Below are 20,557 nucleotides of genomic sequence, written 5' to 3'. Positions count from 1 at the left end.
CGGCCCGCCCCAGGCCCCCGGTCCTGGGGGGCACCCAAACGCCTCCATGTTCCCTTGATCAAATCCTAAACAAGGCTTTAAGGCACCAGGACACTGTAAAAAAAAATTTAAACTTTTTTGATCTAATTTTTTGTAAGATGCACTTGTTAAAAATGCTCTCACAAAATGTTTTAAAGAAATTAGAAACATTGACGGAGATAGATCATTAAGTTCCATTGAGTTACTGTTAACGGTTACTGTTACTGTTAACTCTTACTGTTAACAGTTACTGTTAACTCTTCCCCAATATTAGTCACGTCGGGCGTTCCACAAGGATCACACCTTGGACCCTTGCTTTTCTTAATCTTCATTAACGACCTTACATGTAAACTCCACTGTAATTTTTCTCTATACGCTGACGACCTCAAGATATATAAAGCAATTAAATCTATGGAAGATTGTGAACTCTTACAACAAGACCTTAACACATTATCTGCCTGGTGTATTGACAATGAAATGGAATTGAATATAGCTAAGTGCAAAGTTATAAATTTCACCAAGAACACCAACAAAACTCTATACTCATATAGCATATGTGGTCACAATCTGGAAACAGTTGAATCGATCAAAGATTTAGGAATTATATTCGACAACAAACTAACGTTCAACCAACACATAGAATACATTGTAAATAAATCAAATAAAGTACTAGGTTTTATTGTAAGATCAACTAAACTGTTCAAGAACTCTAATAGCCTAATAATTCTATTCAATTCGTTAATCCGCAGTGTTCTTGAGTACGGGTCAACAGTCTGGAATCCACATTACATTACACAAGTATCCAGACTTGAATCTGTCCAAAGAAAATTTACACGGATTTTGTCTTATCGATCAGGTGTCTACCATCTTCTAAATGGGTATGAACAAAGACTTACATATTTCAAATTAGAGAGTTTAGTTAAAAGACGAAATATAAATGACCTCTTAATGCTTTACAAAATTGTGAATAATCGTGTTAATAGTAACTTAGTCAATCAAATCAATTTTTACGCCAGGCCCAAATATACTAGAAATATGAACATATTTTGGACCGAAATTTTTGCCAATAACACTGGATATTTTAATCCTATGTCTAGAATGTCTCGATCATACAATGATCTTGCTAAAATACACACTGTCATAGATATTTTTGCAAATAATATAACGTGTTTCAAGAAATATCTCCACGATTTCTGTACTTTAAAAAAAAGAAAAATAAATAAATAAAAAAAATGTTTAGTGGTTTAGAATTTTTTTTAATATGTACTCTTTAAATTTTTCTACTTATTATGTGCTTAAATCTTTGTAATTAAGTTTTAAGTTTTGTATTTAAATACTGTCATTATTTTACATGTTTGCTTATGTGAATGTGCAAATGTGATTGCTGCAGACACATTAGTCTAGGGATATTTATAATTGTACTTTTTTATTTTGTAATCCATTATTAATGTTTTTATAAATATCCTGTTTGTGTCTCGAATAAATAAATAAATAAAAAATAAATAAATAAATTAAATATTGTAATTGTAAATTGTAAACCTTATTACTTAATTACTTTTAACTTTTTAAATTGTAAACCTTATTACCTTATGTACCTTTTCCTTTAAAAAATAATAATATACATACCAACATTATAAATAATATGATTATTTTTTGCAGGGACATTTACTACGAAGAAAAATGGGAATATTTGCTTCGCCAACAGCATTATTAAAAATAATAACGACCAAAAACAACAAGGAAATCTAATAGCAATGTCGTCACATTGTTCTCGTAACCTTATATCTCCACTAAATTCACAATTAAATAGCGACAGGCTGACTGACATCACAGGAAAACCATTCTCATGTTTCTACTGCGACTTTTCTTATTCCAAAAAGTCGGACATAAGGAAGCATATTATGCTTACTCACAGTGGAGAAAAACCATTCTCTTGTTCCGACTGCCACTTTTCTTGTACCAAAAAGTCGGGTATAAGGAAGCACATTTTTAATCACAGTGTAGAAAAACTTTTATCGTCAAGTTTACGGAATCCAAATTTGAGTAGCCAATTACGGACTCACAGTGGAAGAAAAAGAATATCGTGTTCCGAATGCAATTATACTTGTTTACAAAAGTCGCACTTGAAGAGTCACCTGCTCACTCACAGCGGAGAAAAACCATTCTCATGTTCTGAATGTAACTTTTCTTGTGCCCAAAATTCTGGCATAAAGAGGCATATGTTTACCCACAATGGACTGAAACCATTCTCGTGTCCCGACTGCAACTATGCTTGTTCACAAAGGTCGCAGCTTCAATTTCACGTGATAACTCACAGTGGGGTAAAACCATTCTCGTGCTCTGAATGTAGCTTCGTATGCTCACACATGAGGAATTTAAAACGGCACCGGCTTATTCACAGTACAGTCAAGCCATTCCCGTGTTCTGAGTGCGGTCGTTCATATACGAGAAAGTCACATTTAAATAGGCACCTGCTATCTCACGCTCGAGAAAAGAGATATCATGTCCCAAATGCGACCATTGACGTTCTCGAGAATCGCATTTAAAAGGTACACGCCATGATGCATAGTTTGAAGTTTAAATTAATCGTGTGTTATATCTTGTTATCTCATTCAAAATATTTATTTCTTATAATAGTTAGGCTTGTAATATTGAAATTCCGCAGACCCGTGAGAAATCACGGAATAGTCTGAATGAGGTCTTCTCCTATTTTATTATGCTTGTATGAAAATGTATTATATTTAACCTCATGGGCAATTTTGAGAGATATTCTTCACAGGTAACAAATACCGAGTATTTTTGAGAGATAAATCTTCCAGCCTATTGCGGTCTCATTGAAATGATGCTATCTCATTTTTCACTGCGGTTAGAAATACGATTTAAATAGTTTTAGAAAGAGAGGATACCACGCTTGGTATTTTCATATCAAACTTTACCATGGACGATTCCGAAAAGTTTAAAATAATTAAATGAAACAATATAATTCGAATAAGGTTTGCAAAATTTTCAGTTTATGTTTGTATATAAAACGAAAAAAAGTAGAGCGACAGTAAAACTTTTTTAACACTTTTGTTTATTTATTTATAAATCATAAGTTAGCTCACATTGTCGTGTATGATAATAATTTTAGAAACATATATATACATAAATAAATTAACATTATTAAATCACTAACAAAACATCAATATTTGATTTAATTATACTTTCTTAATTCCTTTTTAAAATGAATCATATTTTTAATCTCAATAATTTAATTCAGGATTTTGTTGTAAAGTTGGACGTCCTGGAACATTAGAGATTTCTGGGTACTTGATTTTGATTCATTGTGGGCAATCTAATTTGCTTTGTATTTCTTTTCTCGTGTCCGTGTATCTCGTGATTGTAATTTATTTCTCCTTTCATTTCCTTAGACATAATCATTTTTCTTATGTATTAATATATATACATTCAAATATATATTTTGCTTCACTGTCATCAAATTTAGCTCTTTTAATGTGTCTTTTTCGTGTATATATGCAGTTCAGTGTTATTCTCATTGCTTTAATTTGCAGTATCAATATTTTCTATTCATTGCAGAGAAAAAGAATACTTGAACAGTAATTTAGTAAACTGGTAATTAACAGGTGATATGATGTAAGAAGTTTTTAGTTTCGTGCAAAGTTGTAATTACAGTTTATATGATATCACGAGTTTTTAGTTTCGTGCAAAGTGGTAATTACAGTTTATATGATATCACGAGTTTTTAGTTTCGTGCAAAGTGGTAATTACAGTTTATATGATGTCACAAGTTATTAGTTTCGTGCAAAGTGATAATTACAGTTTATATGATGTCACAAGTTATTAGTTTCGTGCAAAGTGGTAATTACAGTTTATATGATATCACGAGTTTTTAGTTTCGTGCAAAGTGGTAATTACAGTTTATATGATGTCACAAGTTTTTAGTTTCGTGCAAAGTGGTAATTACAGTTTATATGATGTCACGAGTTTTTAGTTTCGTGTAAAGTGGCAATTACAGTTTATATGATATCACGAGTTTTTAGTTTCGTGCAAAGTGGTAATTACAGTTTATATGATGTCACGAGTTTTTAGTTTCGTGTAAAGTGGTAATTACAGTTTAATTTTTCAAAAGAGGCAAACACATTGTGACTTGACATTTTAAATAATAAAAAGGGAAAAAACTTTGTTTAAAGTCACTTTATTGAAATTTTTAAAGTCTACCGGTTTCGGTACCTCCGTACCATCATCAGGACTGTTATAAAAATACTTTTATTTAGAAATAGAAAAATAGAAATTTTTTATTTAAAATACTTTTATAGAGTATTTTTATAACAGTCTTGATGATGGTATGGAGGTACCGAAACCGGTAGACTTTAAAAATTTCAATAAAGTGACATTAAACAAAGTGTTTTCCCTTTTTATTATTTAATTACAGTTAATATGGTGTCACAAGTATTTAGTTTCGTGCAAAGTGGTAATTACAGTTTATATGATAATATTTGGCTAATTTATATAGCGCCGTTTTCGTGAGAAATCACCTCAAGGGCGCTGTTGTCACAAGTTATTAGTTTCGCGCAAAGTAGTAATTACAGTTTATATGATGTCACAAGTTATTATATTCGTGTAAAGTGGTAGTTACCGTTTATATTAGTTTTTCGGCCGACCGCAAACATTAGATGGCTTATATCTTCGGTACTATTCGACATTTTCCAAAAATTCAAAAACTAATAACCTCAGCATTCTTTTGTGTGTGAGCACACAAGAGTCCCAACTGCTCCCAATCATCTAGAGCCAGTGAGACTATGGCATCCCTAATTCGGGTATCTTCTGAGACTGAAGGTAGTGGGAGGGGAATTAAATGGGGAAGAAGAAGGTGGGCAAGTACCTAGTTATCCAATTATCTGGTCATCAAGTACAGCTAAAGCCATTTCAGGCAACGTTTTAATTCAAAATGGTGGTCTTACACCAGGGCGATACTAGGAGTGTCTTCCACTCAGAAACGTGCCGCAAATATACCATCTATAATTGAGTAAATTGTGAAATAATACAAATTTGTCATTAAAAATTTTCTTGCGCACGCCGGAATTTTAACTCGCTCTAATTTATATTAATACATAGATAAAAAAAAATTAAATTTATTTGTATAAGTTGTAGGTTTGTTATAAAATAAAATAAATTATATGTAGGTACTTTATTGTTTGTTCTGAATTCTCACAACAAATATTTACGATTTTGAAAATGAAACTTGAATTCAAAGCTATTTTGAGTTCCAAGTTCATCGAACCAGAGTTACTCAGGACAGACACAATTGACATTAGCATTTTTGATGATAACTTAACTGTTTACTAATAAGAGGGTTTTAATTTTTACTCAAATGATTATCAACCGTACATTGATGATTATTTATCAATAAAATTTAGCACTCGTTTAGTCAATTTTGATACATTTATCTTTTTTACTGAAATGCTAATGTTTCGTTTTGATCTCGTCTTTGTATGCTTCATGTTTTTTAGTATATTTCTTTTAACATATTTTTGGGGATCTGGTGAGGAGGCACAATGAATGATGTAGTGAAGGTCACAGTGTTTTATTGAGTCAGGTTGTCGTATATGAGATGACTTGAGGACCGATGCTGAAGATTCCGGATGCAGGCGGTGAAGTTTTTGGTCAATGTGCGGGTCAGTGAGTCGACGCCGCTGCTGGTGACCGGACTCGTGGACATGTGAGGTACTGGTGAAGGCCGTGGGTCTTCCGGGTGCTCCAGTGCTGAACAGGGTAGCCGAAGGTGCAGTGAACCTGGTCGGCGGTTGTGCAGGAGATGCATAGACCAGCGAGGATGCCGCGTGGTCAAGGTGCGTGGATGTAGCGCTGGTCAGATGTGCTGGAACCAGGGCGCTGTGATCCGATGTAGCGCTGGCCAGGAATGCTGGGGCCAGGGCGCTGTGATCCCGTTGGAGTCCATGAATGAACCGTGCAGAGCCGGGTATATAGCGCAGCGAAGGTGCGCGGGTTGTCACTCGCGAAGTATTGTAAATTGTTGTAGGGCTGATGACTGAATGACTGATTGGCGAGACGTTCTAAATGAATCTCGTAGCATCGCTACGTATTAATAGCATTCATCTCTTTCCAGCATGATTACTTTTATTGTTCTAATCTAATAATCACATTCACCTATTCTCTTTATAAATTATTATTTTACATTTAGGTTTACTTAAATAAGAATTATTTGAGCACAGTAACCCAAAAAGAGTAACAAATACATTTTTTAAATTTTATTTTATTTAGTACATAGTATTTAACCTTTTTAATTTTAAACAAACGCGTTTTTATGAAGAAATTTAAACATTAATTCAAACCTACATCTGTTCAAAAACACATCTGTTAAAAACTGCAAATGTTCAAAACTACATTTGTTTAAAACTACATCTTATCAAAACTACATCTGTTAAAAACTATATCTGTTCAAAACTAAATCTATTCAAAACTACATCTGTTCAAAACTACATCTATTAAAAACTACAACTATTGAAAACTACAACTGTTCAAAACTACATCTATTCAAAACTACATTTTTTCAAAACTAGATCTATTCATAACTACATCTGTTTAAAACTACATCTATTAAAAACTACATCTGTTCAAAACTACTTCTTTTCAAAACTACATATGTTCAAAACTACATCTGTTCTAAACTACATCTATTCAAAACTACATTTCGAAACGTTTTTTCTTAGGTAAGTATAACATATTATTTAGTAAAAATAGGGACACGGTTAATACCCACTTTTAATAGAAAAACCACTGTGTGTCAGTTAGATTATAATGAGAAGTAAGTATTTCAGATTATGAAACAGGAAATTAATAAATTTAGATCTATTTCGTAAGAAAACTGAAAATTTGACTATTTTCTTCACACAATGTTTTGACCCAATATTTTTTAATTGTTTATTTAGGCTAGAATTCTTTTTAACAAAGCAAAAACTGACAACCTAAGAACTTATTTTAGGATTATAGATTCAAATATTAGTTTAAGTAAGATACGAAGAAAAATTAACCTTTCAAATTTTGAAATCAACGATAATGGCCGCCGGCTTAAAAATCGGTTTTAACTTTCACGAAATAACTATTAAGGCGAAGCTTAATGCCAAATCACTATTTTGATTAATCTTTATAACGAATTGGTGTACATTATGAATATCAAAAAATATGCTTTGGATAAATTGAAGGTTTTCCTATCGTTTCGCTTGAGTAGAATACAAATAAAAAATAAATTACTCAATAAAACATATAAATATAAACTAGAAAAAAAAAATATTTTTTCAATATAAATGTATGAACGCGTAAAGGAAACCAATTTAAAAAATACAGTATTTTAGCTAAGATTATCTGTGACAGTTTCACGTGATAAATTTTTTTGCTTTCTTATAAAATTATTTAAAAAATAAATAAAAAACAGTTTTGTGCTTGAAATCGAACGTATCTAGACTCCGTTTGTCAAGCGATTTTAATGCCTATTACCTACAATACAAGGTATACTAAGAATATACATTATTATCTAACTACTACAAAGTTTTTTTTAAATAAACTGTGCATATTAAGCGTGTACCTATTTACTAGATATGTAAAAAAGAATCTCGCAAAATATTCTGTACCTTACGAGAATTTTTTTTTTCTTATTTTTCTTTTACTGTTTTGCATTACATTACTGAATTAAAATTTCATAATTTCTAATTATGATTTAATAACTGAGACAGTGGGCTACAAAATTAATATTAGAACCTGTAACAAAATGCTTCTGTTTGAATTTTTCTTTTTTTCGGGAATGAATAAATGCAAAACTTGGAAGCTGAAATCACCCACTTTACGATATCTGATCGAGTTGAAACTCGGCAGACAGACACGTTGTCGATGACAATGCATTCTATCAAATTTTGGTGGCAATAGTGTACATCCACGCGGACTTATACGCATTTTCTCTGAAATTAGATGACCTTACAGCAGTTAATATACGAAATAAATGTCGGTCCTACCCGATTAAACACGACTTCATCACTTATGTCGTTGAGATTGCTACTTTGTTTTAGAGATTTGGTAGGGCAAATTCTACCTCAGGTCTGTCCAATACACAAGGTCCGCGCGTCGCAAATTTTTATGCACGGCTACTCCACTTACGTCGTTAAGATATTGTCTCGTTTTAACTTAAGCAACTGTTTAGAAGATTTGAAATATTTAGTTTATTTTATTATCGTTATCTCTAATGAATATCTGTGATTGTATGTTTTTATTAGGTACCTTAACTATTTTATTGAGTTTATTTTATTTATTTATATATATATATATATATATATATATTTGTATAAAGCATACTTTGAGCCACATTATATACACTTTTTTTTTAATGCCATTTTGTTTAATCAACCCTTAAAAACTACCCCCTCACAGCTATATACGTCTATGATGTACCGTTTAAAATATATATCGATACATACATCTAGAGCATACTTTGAAGACATATTTTTATTCTGTACAGACGATAGTTTGAAGACAGTCCTCAATGTATGCGTTATATATAATTTCCCGTCGTGGTCTCAAACAATGCCTTTCACAGAGAGGTGTTTCGTGTACATATAGCATACTTTCGACCTATGGTAAGTAGGAAACTTCCATTGGAATAATGTGTAATTATTAATATTCTTTACGCCAGATGGCACAAATAATAATATCAAATATGTAGATATTTACGCGCTGTGAATTTGGTACATTATGATAAAGTAATGTTTCGTCTTCAAGTCAAATCCTTTATGAAACTTATTCGCTGAGTTTTTCGAAAGATAAAAGAGTGAAAAATTTCATCCATCTCGAAAAAAATAATTTTCAATACTTATTGTTAATTTTAGCTTTTTTATGGGTACCAACAAACTTTTACCCATAGATAATAGAAACAAAGCGGATATGGCATGGAAGCGTGCCAACTGTCATCGAGCTTAGACCATACTGCACGGGTTGTACGTTTGGTGACTATGTAGGAGTGTAGATGCAGGGTATTGTTAAGTTATATGATGTTGGCGACACTACACACAAACTATCAACGATTAATGGCCTATCTTCCCTGTTCCGTTACAAATTTTGACTTATCTGTTAGGTAGGTACCTAAATGGCTTTACCCATAGATAATAGAAACAAAGCAGATATGGCATGGAAGCTTGCCAACTGTCATCGAGCTTAGACCATACTGCACGGGTTGTACGTTTGGTGACTATGTAGGAGTGTAGATGCAGGGTATTGTTAAGTTATATGATGTTGGCGACACTACACACAAACTAACAACGATTAATGGCCTATCTTCCTTGTTCCGTTACACATTTTAACTTTTGTGTTAGGTAGGCACCTAGATGGTTTTATCCATAGATAATAGAAACAAAGCAGATATGGCGTGGAAGCTTGCCAACTTTCATCGAGCTTAGACCATACTGCACGGGTTGTACGTTTGGTGACTATGTAGGAGTGTAGATGCAGGGCATTGTTAGGTTATATGATGTTGGCGACACTACACACAAACTAACAACGATTAATGGCCTATCTTCCTTGTTCCGTTACACATTTTAACTTTTGTGTTAGGTAGGCACCTAGATGGTTTTATCCATAGATAATAGAAACAAAGCGGGTATGGCATGGAAGTTTGCCAACTGTCATCGAGCTTAGACCATACTGCACGGGTTGTACGTTTGGTGAATATGTAGGAGTGTAGATGCAGGGCATTGTTAGGTTATATGATGTTGGCGACACTACACACAAACTAACAACAATCAATGGCCTATCTTCCTTGTTCCGTTACACATTTTAACTTTTGTGTTAGGTAGGCACCTAGATGGTTTTATCCATAGATAATAGAAACAAAGCGGATATGGCATGGAAGTTTGCCAACTGTCATCGAGCTTAGACCATACTGCACGGGTTGTACGTTTGGTGACTATGTAGGAGTGTAGATGCAGGGCATTGTTAGGTTATATGATGTTGGCGACACTACACATAAACTAACAACAATCAATGGCCTATCTTCCTTGTTCCGTTACACATTTTAACTTTTGTGTTAGGTAGGCACCTAGATGGTTTTATCCATAGATAATAGAAACAAAGCGGATATGGCATGGAAGTTTGCCAACTGTCATCGAGCTTAGACCATACTGCACGGGTTGTACGTTTGGTGACTATGTAGGAGTGTAGTTGCAGGGCATTGTTAGGTTATATGATGTTGGCGACACTACACACAAACTAACAACGATTAATGGCCTATCTTCCTTGTTCCGTTACACAATTTAACTTTTGTGTTAGGTAGGCACCTAGATGGTTTTACCCATAGATAAAAGTAACAAAGCAGATATGGCATTGTATTTTTTCACAATTTATCTTTAAAAATAATATAAGGTATATTTGCGATACGTTCCAGATTGGAGGGTACTCTCAGTATTGCCCTGGTGTAATACCATCATTCAGAATTGAAAATTTGATTGAAATGGCTTTAGCCGTGTTTGGTGACCAGGTACTTCCCCACCTTTCTCTTCCACATCTCCTTCCTCTCTCCAATACTTTTAGCTTATCAACAAGCAATTTCGAGCTACCGGCATCTGTTTTTCCTCCATCCTATAATCCGAGCCTCTTCAAGGCCCGCAATAACAAATCCCTTCCTGCAGCCCCTACCTTATTCCGCCTCACAACGCCGCCCAACCGGGTGGTGACATAGTTCCCCTGTCTGTACACTGCACAGGCAGGGACGCTCTTGTGAGGTGTTACATATATGTATATAAAAACATACCCCAATTATTTGGGATGCCCTCACTGCAATCTCACTGGCTCCAGGCGGTTGGGAGCACTCGGGACTCTTGTGATGTATTCACATAAATTACTATTATACCATCGTTCTACCATAGCGACCATCTGTAAATGTATCTTTACTACGAATCATTTATGTAAGTATCTCTATTATTCGACTCGGTTTACAAGGTGAACACCAATAATAAATAATAATGCTTTTGATAAAGTTTTTCCCATCCTTTTGCTTGAGTGGAATTAACATATATTTGTTCAATTACTTTGTATCATTGTATAATTTTAAAATATAATTGTAAAATACTAAAAACTGTATTTTATCATAAGAACGCACATGAGTAACTAGGTACTTAAAAACACACAGAATTATGGCTAAGATTATCTGTGACAAAAATTAACTTTTTGTCTTTCTTATAAAGATGCGCTGAGGAACCAGCATCATTGATCCCTTCGGCACCTTGTCGTTTCGTTTTTAACACTGGTTCTTGAGTTCAACAGCTCGGCTGTGGAACGATTTTATCAAATCAAATTTACTTGCGCACGCCGGAATTCGAATCCGCGACCTCAAAATGCGTAGCCAAGGATCGTAATCTCAACCTCATACTATTAACAACTATTTTGTAGTTTTTAAAATATTGCATTATTAATTTAACATGGCGATACTGAAAGTACCTATTTTCATTCTTCAACATGCCGCAAATATACGATATAGTTATTAACGTATTATTTTAAACTAATAAATATTGTGAAATTATACAAATTTATCAATTAAAATTCACATTCGCACGCCGTAATTTGAACCCGCGACCTCCGAATTCATAGTCAAGGATTGTTATCTCAATCTCAAAGGAGAAACTGGTAACAGTCATTTTTGTATTTTCTGTTTCGTTCGGGCTTTAATAATAGACATTTGTTTCAAAAAATTGCCGCAAAAGAAACCCAAATTAGATAATTATTGTAAATATTACTTTTTGAATAATAATATGATAGTAGGTATATGAGGCTGGCTGGGCACTACATGGGCCGATGCGCGACGACCGGATGTGCAGATGTTTTTTTTACTGTTTTTTTCGTTGTTGACATTTTTTGTATACAATTATTATTAGTTCTCAAACTGTGAAGATATGTTCGTGTGTTTTTTTTAAATATTATTTTTTTATACTTTTAAATACACCTTCTTGAATTTCACATGCGTTTTCTTAAATGAATGTATGAATGAAGTGGATATTCACCCATTTTCCAACATCCAATAAAGCTGAAATTTGGCAGATAGACTCGTTGTTGATTACAATGAACTGGCGGCAATCACGTGAATACACGCGGACATATTTGTCCGCGTGTATTCCTTGGAGAGGAAGATTCAATCCTTAATCAAACCAAAAAATATATTTTCAAATACATCTTTTGATAAATACAGATGTTTCATATATTTAGTAGACGAACTTTTTACGGGTTGATTTTGAATTATTGTTGCTTACTACGGGGGTAGTGGGAGAATATAAAACATTGTCAGGTTATTCGTATTTGGTGTTCGTCTTTCTTTTAAATTAAACATAAATAAATAAAATTGTAACCGTTGTATAGTTCAAAAAGATAAGAGATTATTTCAAAAATTTAGAAAACATAATATATATCCGAAGATAAGATAAAAAAGAGCTATTATAAGATTGATGCCAATTGCGGTATTTTCGTTCCTTTCCCTAATTCGTGGTTCGACTCGATAAAACTTTGCCTGTTTATACGCACCCTTTTACTATACATTGTAAAATATAATAAATGTTGGTTTTCCGTATTAAAATAAATTACAAAAATTTAATTTTATAAAAAAAAAAATATTAATCAGTAATCCTTAAAGTTGGAGAATTATCGGCAGTTAAAAGTAGACGCGTTCTCGACCGCGAGTTGTCAAAAACCACCGGTAGTTAAAAAGTCCACCTATTAAAAAGAGTTAGTTTCAGTTAGTGTTCGACGGGAGATCCCGCCTGGCGCTTTTTACTTATTGCAGATGAGTACTCCATTATTTTAAAATGACTTGCCCCGCGCAGACTAGACAAACCATACGCATGGAAACAGAAGCTCGTATGTCACTATATCAAAAAAATACGGAAGAGGTAAGAACGAAAATATTTTTAGCGTCCATTCCAGGCAATTTTTTGAAGAATCAACTATACTTTCCAGAACCGAAAAGCACCTTGCTTGGAAACATATAAGCAATGTATAAAATGTTTAGTATTTATATTTTGATGTTTTGCTTTTCTATTGCTAAACTAACTTACCAACCATCTCGCCGTTTCACCGCAGGGGTAGGCAGAGAGGACGGACCGCAAAACAACTCGGTCTTGGCACACACTTCTTGCCTCATTCACATTCACACATACTCTTCTATTATTCTGAATCTTTACATGGCCCGACTCTAGTATCTGATTCACTCGATCGTGCCACATCTTCCTCCGGCGTCCCCGACTTCTGCTACCATTCACATTTGTATCATATATTCTCCTTACACTCCTATCTTCGCTCATTCGCTCTAATGCCCAAACCATCTAAGCGTCCATTTCTTGATTTTACTCATTACACTTACATCAGCTTTACACTATTTGCGGATCTCCACATTTCTCACACGAGTATTCATGGTTTTACCACACAAACTGATTTCTGTTGCAGCAGCATTAGCTTCCAAGCATTTTTTTAAATTTATCTTTTGCAGTAATTACCACTTACTTCTGTAAACTGCAGATCGAAACATTTTTTATTGGTGTAATTAAAATAATTTTTTCATTAATTTTTAACGTTTTTCAAATTCTTGAAATGACCTGCCATTTAATCTATTTTTTATTTATGTTAATATTAACCCGCATAAGAGCCCCAACTGCTCCAAACCATCTGTAGCCAGTGAGACTATGAAATCCCCAATTGGGGTATGTTGCGAAGCTGATAATAGTGGGGAGGGTAACCAAACACAGTTAAAGCCATTTCAAGCCACGTTTCAAGACTGGTGGTCTTACACAAGGGTGATACTGAGAGTATTTTCCACTCTGGAAAGTTCAGAAGCCATCTGGTTTGAAAAAGATAATAAAAGTACTAGAAGAGGCTACCAATAAATAATACAGTAAGTGCCATTGAGGTGATTGAATCACAGAGCGGCTCTGTATTCACTGGCGAATTGTAATAATTACCTCTAAATAATGAGTTTGTAGTGTTATATTTTGAATTATGATGTCACATCACAAAGTATCTGCTTCCTATTTAAATATTTTCATTAATTACTCTTTGTAAACCTACTTATACAAAATTTGATATTTTTTATTTATTTAAAATGAGATAAAAATTATTTTCTTGTCTGTCAAATCATTTTAATTTTATTTTATTTGCGTGTTAACAATAATAATACTAACCATAAAAATGAAGACATGAAAGTATAGGCCAGTAATTTTCAAAATAAAATCACTGTGCGCCCGTGAGCGCATTCTGTAGCAAAAAATAATCACGCGTATTTTGCGTGTCAGTTGGTTTCACAAAAAAATTATCACGTCTTCGGCGCGTGATCGCTACGGCTGGCTGTAAGTACCTATCTACATGTACCTACATATTTGGTTGAGACATGTAGTTACAAGTTCATGCTAAACAAATTCGGGAACGGACATTTTTACCAAATTATAGAAATGATAATATTATATTACCATAAGTAGGTACCTATTGATAGGTGCATATTATCTCATGGTCCGATGGTTTCATGATTTAGATTATATATTTTACGACAATTTGTAGGAATGTAGTTATGTTACAAACGTTTACTAGTACCTGGTACGGGGAGGGGAAGGGGATGAGAAAGAGGAAGGTAAAGAAGTACCTGACTATTCAGATCTAGCACTATTATATTTTTAATTATAATGTCAAAACACAAAGTATCTGCTTCTTATTAAAATAGATCTATCTATATATGTAATAATTACCCTTTAGGTCTGAGTCCCACCCAGGCTTAGTGAATTCAATTCCTCGGCTGGCTAAGTCCTCCATCATGACACAAGCAACATTTTCCGCTTACTGTGATAGTAGTGGGATATATTTAAAGATTGTCAGGTTATTGGTCACCTGGGTATGTTTGTCTCTGTTTAAAAAAATATTACGTGGGCCCCACTGTTGTACAAATCGCTAGCCAAATAGCCAAGAGCCTTAAAATAATTGAAAAGACCTTTTTCCCTGTGCAGAAAACTATCTTTAGAGAACAGCCGTGAAGTATGTGTGCTCTTATTGATCTACCGGTATTACAATGAAAGATGCTCTGAAGAACCAGCATCATTGATCTCTTCGGTACCTACGACTGGTTCTTGAGTTCAACAGCTCGGCTGTGGGACGATTTGCCGGCCTCTGTGTTTCCTCCCCCCTACAACATGGGTCTCTTCCAGTGCCTTGTTCAATCCTTCCTCTCATCCAAAAGACCCTTCATACAGTATCCCCAAAGATGTCATAAACCATGAGAGAAAATATTTTCCTCGGGGCCTCCTATGTGATATTAATGTTAAAAACAAGTCTGAGCGGAGCGCATCATAGTAATAAAATATGGATCATTTTATTTATATTGCGCTGTTTTTGTGAAAGATAGGCGGTATTCAAAAAAATCACTCAAGAGTCTGCTCCTAACCGCCTGGCGACACTGAAAGTACACATTTACAAATGTTCCGAAAGAGCCTGTGCAAAGTGAAAGTGCCGGAAATATACTATAGTATATGTACCAACGTATTAAGTCAACTTAATAAACTGTTAATTACACCTATTTACCAAATATTTTTTTCTTGCGCACGCCGTAATTTGAACCCGCGACCTCCGAATTCGTAGCCAAGGATCGTAATCTCAATCTCAACGGCGAAACAATGAACAATTATTTTGTAGTTTTTTAAAATATTGCATTATTCACGTAACATGGCGATACTGAAAGTACCTATCTACCATTCTTGAACTTGCCACAAATATACCATATAGGTACGAAGGAATTATTTAAAACTAATAAGTATTGTGAAATTGTACAAATTTATCAAATAAAATTTACTTGCGCACGCAGTAATTTGAACCCGCGACCTCCGAATTCGTAGCCAAGGATCGTAATCTCAATCTCAACGGCGAAAAAATTAACAACTATTTTGTAGTTATTTAAAATATTGCATTATTCACGTAACATTATGATACTGAAAGTACCTATCTACCATTCATGAACGTGCCGCAAATATACCATATAGGTACTAACGAATTATTTAAAACTAATAAATATTGTGAAATTATAGAAATTTATCTAATAAAATTTACTTGCGCACGCCCTAATTTGAACCCGCGACCTCCTAATTCGAAGTCAAGGATCGTAATCTCAATCTCAGCGGCGAAAAAAGTTATTTAAAATATTGCATTTTTCACGTAACATGGCGATACTGAAAGTACCTATCTACCATTCTTGAACTTGCCGCAAATATACCATATAGGTACTAACGAATTATTTAAAACTAATAAATATTGTGAAATTATAGAAGTTTATCAAATAAAATTTACTTGCGCACGCCCTAATTTGAACCCGCGACCTCCTAATTCGTAGTCAAGGATCGTAATCTCAATCTCAGCGGCGAAAAAAGTTATTTAAAATATTGCATTTTTCACGTAACATGGCGATACTGAAAGTACCTATCTACCATTCTTGAACTTGCCGCAAATATACCATATAGGTACTAACGAATTATTTAAAACTAATAAATATTGTGAAATTATAGAAATTTATCAAATAAAATTTACTTGCCCACGCCCTAATTTGAACCCGTAACCTCCGAATTCGTAGCCAAGGATCGTAATCTCAATCTCAACGGCGAAACAATGAACAGCTATTTTGTAGTTATTTAAAATATTGCATTATTCACGTAACATGGCGATACTGAAAGTACCTATCTACCATTCTTGAACTTGCCGCAAATATACCATATAGGTAGGTACTAACGAATTATTTAAAACTAATAAATATTGTGAAATTATAGAAATTTATCAAATAAAATTTACTTGCGCACGCCCTAATTTGAACCCGCGACCTCCTAATTCGTAGTCAAGGATCGTAATCTCAATCTCAACGGCGAAACAATGAACAATTATTTTGTAGTTTTTTAAAATATTGCATTATTCACGTAACATGGCGATACTGAAAGTACCTATCTACCATTCTTGAACTTGCCGCAAATATACCATATAGGCACTAACGTATTATTTAAACAAATAAATATTGTGAAATTATGCAAATTGCACGCCGTAATTTGAACCCGCGATTTCTGAATTCTTTTTTTATAGTTATATTATTATTGCATTATTCACGTTACATGAGAGTAGAAGTATGTACTTCTCATTATTATTTTACATACATTTATACTTTTGAATAGGTAACAAGAAAAAAAACCATAAAAATAAAAAGTATAAAACTCAGTATGGGTAGTGAAGCCCACATTGTCAAAGTATGAAAATAAATTTATTTTGAAAATACATGTATCTGTAATATGATTAAAAATTATGAAAGTATTTTTTTGTAATGTTTACACAAACGTTATACGTGTAATTATTTTATTAGATTATTTTAAAATCAGTTTTTAATACACCATCATATTATGTACGAGCATATATTTTAAGCATGTTAATTTTATTACTATCTAATAAGAAAAAATAATACTAACAATTAAATAAAAAAAATATTTGCGGACACCGGGTTTAAAAATACGACATTCTCTGACAAAAGCAAGCGAAAAAGAATACAAACATAAATTAGGTAAATAGGTACCGAGCCTTTGCTAATTCGAAAATTCACAATAGAAAATTTCAAAAATCTGAGAACGATACGATAGTGGCATCTATGGATATTTTAGTAATGTATGGCTCAAAGCATGCCTTCTGCATAATTTTAAAATTGGCTTCAATCTATGCGTTGCGTATATAATGCAAAGTGTTAGTTTGGGCACAGATACTTTGGGCCTGTCCCCAAACTATACAAATGTCCCCGAAGTATGGGCGCGCTCGAAAAACTGTCCTCATTCTATGCTTCCCACATATATATATATATATATATATATATATATATATTTTTTTTTTTTTTTTTTTATTTATTATGTGCATCTATATAAAATGTTTACATTTTTTTTTGACTTTGCCTGTCTCACTAGGAAATCCTGTGCCGAGACAGACTAGTTTACAAATATTTTATAATATTAAAATAAAGTACATTTTTCAATAAAGCAAAAATATTTGACAAAAATTTTCAGGTTGGTAGGTAGTGGTAACAATAATGAGATAGAGGATTATATTTGCATGAGGTGACTAATTATTGCACGACCTTTTTCGATGATCCATTGTTTGATAAGGATTTTGTATTTGTTAATATTATTCGATTTTATTATTTTTTCAGGTAGGTTATTGTATATTTTAGACGCAATGTATTTGAAATTTCTTTGACCAAATGTTGTGTTTGTTTTAGGTGTTTGTATTAGTTCTTTGATTTTGTGCCTCGTAAAGACGACAATATTTTGGGTATTTTCATAAAATGGATGTGTTTTATTTTTAAACAGATGAGTTAAGATAGTTTTTGTGTAAATTTGTCGAATATCTAATACATGGAATTTGTAGAATATATCTGCAGTACTTTTTTCTAGGGAATAACTTTCATAATTAATTGGTGTGCCTTCGATAATGAATCTATAGCTGATAGTGTTGCACCTCCCCATGCGATTATTCCATACTCAATGATAGATTGACAAAGAGAGTAATAAACAATTTTCATAGATTTGGAGTCTAGTATGTTTGTAATGTTTTTGAAGAAATAAATATGTTTTCTAAGTTTATTCGTGATAAGTAGGCAATGTGTATTCCACTTAATATATTGATCAAATGTAAGACCAAGGTATTTGATATCGTCCGTTAACTTGTTCCAATAGTTTTGGGAAACTCAATGAATTAATACGAAAATCAATGATGCCATCTCCACGACTGTCCTAGGTTGTTTGACCTGTCCCTTAAGCAGGTATCAGATGGTTCACTCTGGTGAATGTTCACTCGAGTGAACGTTAATTTTTATGATATAGAAATGAACATTCAATTCATCCGTCTTTTTCCATTATGATGCCGTCGAACGAGGTCGTGCGCCTTGGTATACCTGACGATTTTTCTTTAATTAAGAGTGTGAGTGACAAATTTCGAATGGTGATATCCAACATTGACGGATCGGTTCACTAATGAGTTAATTCGTCACATTCCTTTCATTTTGTGTTTAGACGTTTCACTTCGAGTAAAAGAGGCAAAACGAAAGACAGAAATGAACGAAAAGTCAACCGTGAACTGCCGCCGCTTGCACAACCTGAAATATTGTTACCGTGGATTGAAAACTTAGACAGATTAATTACTTATATAATACTTATATATGTAAAGGTTAATTTTTTCATCAAAACAAGTTTAAGTGCAATTTGTCATTATTTATTCAGATGTAGCTAATTTGTAGCTATGTCTACCAATTTCTACTGTTTTTCAGTTCGTTATATGTGCTGTGTATTGTGTTATTGTCGGATAATAATCGGGAAACTGATGTAGTGAATAAATCAAATCATTTATTATGATTTTATTTTCACAAAAAACAAATTACTTTTTAAACAATAATTGAAGGATAGGGTGCATTTGTTTTCTGTCTGAAGTTGGTGGGACTGCCGGCCACACGTGTTCCTCAATCCAGGAGATATAGGCGGAAACTCGAGTGGTCAGATGAACTGCTTCTGTTTCTGGGTCTGCGGTTACGTCTGAGCTGCTTGAGAACACCCCCAGTACGGTTTGTGTGCATGCCACAGAAGCTCCGTTGTATACTTGCAGAGGCGCGCCGTTTGTTCCTTTCTGTTGACAGAAGCGATGTGATGTTATAAATGTAATTAATTAGTTTGAAATGTAACTGTAATGTTATTAAAGATAGTTCAGGTAACTAGCCACAGATGGCACTGTCTTTACAGTGGGGCGGCGCGTGCGCTGGCCGAATTCCGAATGGTTCCGATTAGATCCCGAGCCTAGCCGATCATGTCTCTCAAATTATAGCGGTAAGCACAAGATTTTATTTTTCTAGACGGTGAATTTGTAACTTTCCGGGGGATTTGTTTAGAATCATCTGAGATTTTAGTAAAACGTTCAGCACAAATAATTAATAAAGATTAATTTACTAGGCCTGCTAGTGCAAATATTATAATATTTTTTAAATTTAATATTATTTTGCCGCGAATATTTTTTTAAAAGACTTCTTCACTTATGTCGTTAAGAATATCACTTTATTTAAGAGATTTGCCAATGCAAATTCTACCGTAGGTCCGTTTTATACACATTCGTTAATATTCTGACTTTATTTAAGGCGAAGCTTAATGCTAAATCACTATTTTGATTCATCTTTATAACGAATTGGTGTACATTATAATAAAAAAAATATGCTTTAGATAAATTGAAGGTTTTCCTATCGTTTCGCTTGACTAGAATACAAATAAATATATAAATGACACAATAAAAAATATAAATGCAAACTATTAAAAATAATATTTTTTCAATAGAAATGTATGAACCCATAAAGGAAACAACTTAAACAAAATACAGTTTTATAGCTAAGATTATTTGTGACAGTTACACTTGATTAACTTTTTTGCTTTTTTATAAAATAAATAAAAAACAGTTTTTTGCTTGAAAT

The sequence above is a fragment of the Hesperophylax consimilis genome, chromosome 20 (assembly GCF_061612785.1).
Source record: "Hesperophylax consimilis isolate HC1 chromosome 20, BYU_Hcon_1.0, whole genome shotgun sequence".
NCBI classification, from domain to species: domain Eukaryota; kingdom Metazoa; phylum Arthropoda; class Insecta; order Trichoptera; family Limnephilidae; genus Hesperophylax; species Hesperophylax consimilis.
The sequence above is the reverse complement of the archived record's forward strand: the minus strand, read 5'-3'. Positions refer to the sequence as shown.